The 6,254-nt window shown below is 36.5% G+C and overlaps 1 non-coding gene across 1 annotated transcript; it reads right to left on the bottom strand.

The window, feature by feature from the left end:
- Positions 1-5,860: 5,860 nt before the first annotated feature.
- LOC127746965 (small nucleolar RNA R71) lies at positions 5,861-5,968 on the bottom strand. Its single transcript, XR_008008770.1, has one exon. It is a non-coding gene; the product is annotated as a small nucleolar RNA R71 (small nucleolar RNA).
- Positions 5,969-6,254: the final 286 nt, after the last annotated feature.

The following is a 6,254-nucleotide window of genomic DNA, read 5'->3' on the forward strand; positions in this document are numbered from 1 at the left end:
AATAAATAAAGTCACATAATTGGAACATATATACATAATTTGGTGAATTTTTTAATTTGACAGGTTTCAAATTCTAGCCCGACCCACCTTTTTTAGTGGGTTCGGTGGGTCGATTCGACAGGTTCGACCCGTTTTACCACCCCTAATATATATATATATATATGGTGTAGTCTATGGTGGCCACAAGTTTTGGTGCCTATGGTGACTATGGACTTCATAAAATGATATTTTCAACCAAATAAAATTTTAACTTCAGGTGAGTGAGGGTCGATCCCACGAGAATTGATGGACCAAGCAATAATGGTCGAATGACTCACTTAGTCAGGCAAGCAGAAAATTGTGTTTTGATGTTCAAAAGCATTAAGCAGTAATTCAAGAGTTTGGAAAACAAGCAGTAAACGGGTTGTAAAAAATATGTGAGAGAACAGATAAGGTTTTAGAGATGTTTATTTTTCCGGATTAATGTTTCTTACCGACTATTTTAATCATGCAAGATTCATTTTATGGCAAACTGTAATTGACTAAATCCTAATTCCTTAGTAATTTAGTCTCCTCTACCCTAATTAACCGCTAATTCCTTGATCACTTAATATAGATTAAAGGGTTAGGTTCAATTCTAATTTATTAGCCAAAAAAATCCTAATTACCTAAATATACAAGGATTATATGTCACGTATCCCGTTAAGTCCAAGCAATTAGTGGTTTAGGATGAGTCTACTTTCAAGCTAGTATTCAAGTGAGATAATTTTTTCAAGAATCAACAATTCATGTAGAATACGAGTTATTTTTCAATACACTCAAATTCACGAGATGAAGAGTGAAAGTAATCCTTGAAATTAAATTAATACATTAATTAAAATAGAGTGGCAATAGTATCAATTTATAGAATAAATAGAGCTCCTAACCTTAACCAAGGAGGTTTAGCTGCTCATGACTCAAAGAGAAAATTATGGTTCAAAAGTGTGAAAGTGCGGAATGAGGTCGAAGAGAAGAAAAGAGAGAGGATGAGACCGAAGGGCTAAATCTTTTCTCCTTTATATCTACCCTAATTTGATGTGAAAAAAAAGAAATAATAAATCATAGACCTAAAAGATTTTGTTTGTAAATAAAAATAATAAAAAAAAGTAAAATACAATATTTAAAAGCCAAATCTAACTAAGGATGCTCCTTTGGGTGAGGTTGATCCGCGTCATTAGCGCTAAACGCCAGAGTGGCATTTAGCGCCCCAAGTGACAGTAAGCTCCTATTCGTTTCTGACTTCCTGACACCAAACTGTTTGGCGTTTAGCGTCCTATGAGGTAGAGAGCTCACACAAGCTACGAGGCACTTGGCGCGTTTTGCCCAGGTCCGAATTTAGTGCCAACTTGACAAAATGGCTGCACGTAATCCAAAGTTCTTGGGCTCTAAACGCCAGTGCCGGATCAACTAAATCAAAATTCTTCTCTTTTCTTCTGCACAGTCTCTATCAAACTGATCCAAACATCACCTAAAATAATCAAAATAATAGAACGACTCAAAGTAGCATCCAAATAGGCTTCAAACACTAAAATTTGAATAAAACTCAAAAAATTCATTACTAAAATAATATTAAAATAAAGAAAAGATGCTCACGTATCACAGCCATAGTTGTTAGATCTGGATCGGACCAGGCGGTTGAACCAAAAAATTAGTAAATTAATGGTCTAATAAGTTCGATCGGAAGTCGGGACTGAATGCGTAATTAAACTGTTTAGAACTGGCCGATTCAACACAAAACTGTTCAAACCCAACCGATTCAATGCAAACCTGTGAACCGGCAAGGTCCTACGGTACTCCAGCATTTTGCAAGTCTTCAGTGCTCGAACCCTTCTTGTAGCTTGATGAGCGGATAATTTATACGCTTTTTGGCATTGTTTTTACATAGTTTTTAGTATGTTTTAGTGACTTTTTAGTATATTTTTATTAGTTTTTATGCAAAAATAACATTTCTAGACTTTACTATGAGTTTGTGTGTTTTTCTGAACTTTCAGATATTTTCTGGCTGAAATTGAGGGACCTGAGCAAAAGTCTGATTCAGAGGATGAGAAAGGACTGCAGATGCTGTTGGATTCTAACCCTCCTGCACTCAAAGTGGATTTTCTGGAGCTACAGAAGTCCAACAGGTGCGCTCTCAATTGAGTTGGAAAGTAGACATCTTGGGCTTTGCAGCAATGTATAATAGTCCATACTTTGTCCGAGATTTGACGGTCCAAACTGGCGTCTAAACACCCACCAGAGACCCTTTTCTGGCATAAAACGCCGGAACTGGCACCAGAACTGGAGTTAAACGTCCAAACTGGCGTCCAAACACCCACCAGAGACCCCTTTTCTGGCATAAAACGCCGGAACTGGCACCAGAACTGGAGTTAAACGCCCAAACTGGCATCCAAGCTGGCGTTTAACTCCAAGGATGGCCTATGCACGTGAAAGCTTCAAAGCTCAGCCTAAACACACACCAAGTGGGCCCCGGAAGTAGATTTCTGTACTATCTACTCATTTTCTGTAAACCCTAGTAATTAGTTTAGTATATATAGCACTCTTTACTATTGTATTAGGGGATGGCAGCTTTTGAGAATTATCTTATGCCATTTGGATGGCTGGCCATTCGGCCATGCCTAGACATTCTTCTCTTATATATTTTCCAACGGTGGAGTTTCTATACCTCATAGATTAAGGTGAGGAGCTCTACTGTTCTTCATGAATTAATGTAAGTACTATTGTTTCTATTTCAATTCACGCCTACTTCTTCTCCAAGATATACTCTCGTACTTAATTCAGTTAAGTCAAAATGAAGGGGGTGACCTATGACAATCACCCACTATCTCCATTACTCGCTTAGCCAAGATCCGCGTGCCTGACAAACACAAGCGGTCTACATGATGTTCAACGTAGTCATTAGACGACAGTTGGAGTATAATCTCTTGGGTCTCTAATCCACGGACCGAGTCCGCATGGTTAGAACCTTCATGGTATAGGCTAGAAACAATTGGCAGCATTCTTGAGATCCGAAAAGTCTAAACCTTGTCTGCCGTATTCCGAGTAGGATCTAGGACGAGATGACTGTGACGAGCTTCAAACTCACGACTGTTCGGTGCAGTGACAGTGTGCAAAAGGATAGAGAGATCCTATTCCGAGACAAGTGGGAACCGATAGATGATTAGCCATGCAGTAGCTGTGCCTGATATTTTTCATTCGAGACGAGAAATCCGACAGTTGATTAGCCGTACAGAAACCGTAGCCAGACCATTTTTACTGAGAGGATCATACAGCTTGCCATGGAAGGGAGGACGCCTGATTGGATGAAGACAACAGGAAAGCAGAGGTTCAGAAGCAACAAAGCATCTCCAAATGCTTATCTGAAATTCCCACCAATGAATTACATAAGTATCTTTATTTTATTTTCCGTGTTACTTATCTTTTAATTATCAAAACTTCATAACCATTTGAATCCATCTGACTGAGATTTACAAGATGACCATAGCTTGCTTCAAGCCGTCAATCTCCGTAGGATCGACCTTTACTCACGTAAAGTATTACTTGGACGACCCAGTGCACTTGCTGGTTAGTTGTATGGAGTTGTGAAAAGTGTGATCACAATGTCGTGCACCAAGTTTTTGGCGCTGTTGCCGGGGATTGTTCGAGTTTGGATAACTGACAGTTCATCTTGTTGCTTAGATTGGGTAATTTTATTTTATGTTTAAGCTTTTTATCTTTATTTTTGAAAAATACAAAAAAATTTAATAAAATCATAAAAACCAAAAAAATTTTGTGTTTCTTGTTTGAGTCTAGTGTCAAATTTTAAGTTTGGTGTCAACTGCATTTTTTATTTAAGTTTCTTAAAATTTTTGAAAATTCATACATTGTGTTCTTCTTTGATCTTCAAGTTGTTCTTGATGATTTTCCTTGTTTGATCTTCAAATTTTCTTGTTTTGTGTCTTTTCTTGTTCTTCATATACATTTTTGAATCCAAAGTGTCTAAACATTCAAAATTTCTAAGTTTAGTGTCTTACATGTCTTTCTTTTCTTAAAAATTTTCAAAAATATGTTCTTGATGTTCATCATGATCTTCAAAGTGTTCTTGGTGTTCATCTTGACATTCAAAGTGTTCTTGCATGCATTATTTGTTTTGTTTCATTTTATTTTTTTCTCTCTCCTCATTCAAAATTCAAAAGTAAAAAAAAAATAAAAAATATATCTTTTCAAGTAAATAATACAGAGAAATGAAAGATCAGAACATAAAGTAGAGGAATCACAGAGAAAAAGAGCTCACTGGCATTAAAACGCCAGTAAATAGGCAATTTGGGCGTTAAACGCCAGAATGGCTATCATTCTGGGCATTTAACGCCAGTAAAGGTATTATTCTGGGCGTTAAACGCCAGAATGGGCAGCGTTATGGGCGTTTAACCCCAGAACTGGCAGCATTCTGAGCGTTTAGAAAAATGCCCAGTAAAGAAGGATTCCTGGCGTTTAACGCCAGCCAGGGTATCTGGCTGGACGTTAAACTCCCAAAGATGCAGCCAAGTCGGCGTTAAACGCCAGAATGGATAGCATTTTGGGCGTTTAACGCCAGGATGACACAAGGGAGGTAATTTCATTTCCAATTCAATGTTTTTTTTTTTAATTTTCATGTTTTAATTCATAATTTTAAAATCATATCTTTTTCATATCACATTTTCAAAAATCCTTGCTAACAATTAATATTTTGATTCAAAAAATTGCAAGTTTGTTACTTTCTTGTTAAGAAAGGATCAATCTTTAAATTCTAGAATCATATCTTTTAGTTTCTTGTTAGTCAAGTCATCAATTTTAAAAAAATCAAATCTTTTTTATTTCTTTTTCAATCATATCTTTTTCAATCAAATCTTTTTCAATCAAATCTTTTTCAATCATATCTTTTTTTTAATTTTGATTTCAAAATCTTTTTCTAACTTCCTATCTTTTCAAAATTATTTTCAAATCTTTTTCAACTAATTACTATTTCTTATCTTTTTCAAAACCACGTAACCACTTTTTCACTTCCAATTTTCGAAAATCACTAACCACTATTTCAAAAATCTTTTTAATTAACTAATTGTTTTAGTTTTAATTTTCGAATACTCTCTCTCATATCTCTTTCTATTTATTTGCTAACACTTCTCTTCTACTTATAATTCAAACCCTCTCTCTCCCTCTGTGTTTGGATTCTTCTTACTCTCTTTATACCTCATTCCTCTATTCTTCTTTTCTTCTGACACCTCAAGGAATCTCTATACTGTGACATAGAGGATTCCATTACTCCCTTTGTTCTCTTCTTTTTCATATGAGCAGAAACAGGGATAAAAACATTCTTGTTGAAGATGATCCTGAACCTGAAAGGACTCTGAAGAGGAAGTTAAGAGAAGTTAAAGCACAACACTCCGGAGAGGACCTTACAGAGATTTTCGAAAAAGAAGCAGACATGGCAGCTTATCCCAACAAAAATGCTAGAGATGCAAGGAAGATGCTTGGTGACTATACTACACTAACTTCCAACTTCTATGGAAGAAGCATCTCAATTCCTGCCATTGGAGCAAACAACTTTGAGCTTAAGCCTCAATCAGTTTCTCTAATGCAGCAGAATTGTAAGTTTCATAGACTTCCATCGGAAGATCCTTATCAGTTCTTAGTTGAATTCTTGCAGATCTGTGATACTGTTAAGACCAATGGGGTTGATCTCGAGGTCTACAGACTTATGCTTTTTCCCTTTGCTGTAAGAGACAGAGCTAGAAAATGGTTGGAGTCACAACCTAGAGAAAGCCTGAACTCTTAGGACAAGTTGGTCAACGCTTTCTTGACCAAATTCTTTCCACCTCAAAAGCTGAGCAAGCTTAGAGTGGACGTCTAAACCTTCAGACAGAAAGAAGGTGAATCCCTCTATGAAGCTTGGGAAAGATACAAGCAATTAATCAAAAGGTGTCCTTCTGACATGCTTCCAGAATGGAGCGTCATATGCATATTCTATGATGGTCTGTCTAAATTGTCCAAAATGTCATTGGACCATTCTGCTGGTGGATCCCTTCATCTAAAAACCCCTACAGAAGCCCAGGAACTCATTGAGATAGTTGCAAATAACTAGTTCATGTATACTTCTGAAAGAAATCCTGTGAATAATGGAATCACTCAGAAGAAAGAAATTCTTGAGATTGATACTCTGAATGCCATATTGGCTCAGAACAAAATATTGACTCAACAAGTCAATATGATTTCTCAGAATCTGA

This window comes from Arachis duranensis, chromosome 4 (assembly GCF_000817695.3).
Source record: "Arachis duranensis cultivar V14167 chromosome 4, aradu.V14167.gnm2.J7QH, whole genome shotgun sequence".
Classification (NCBI taxonomy): domain Eukaryota; kingdom Viridiplantae; phylum Streptophyta; class Magnoliopsida; order Fabales; family Fabaceae; genus Arachis; species Arachis duranensis.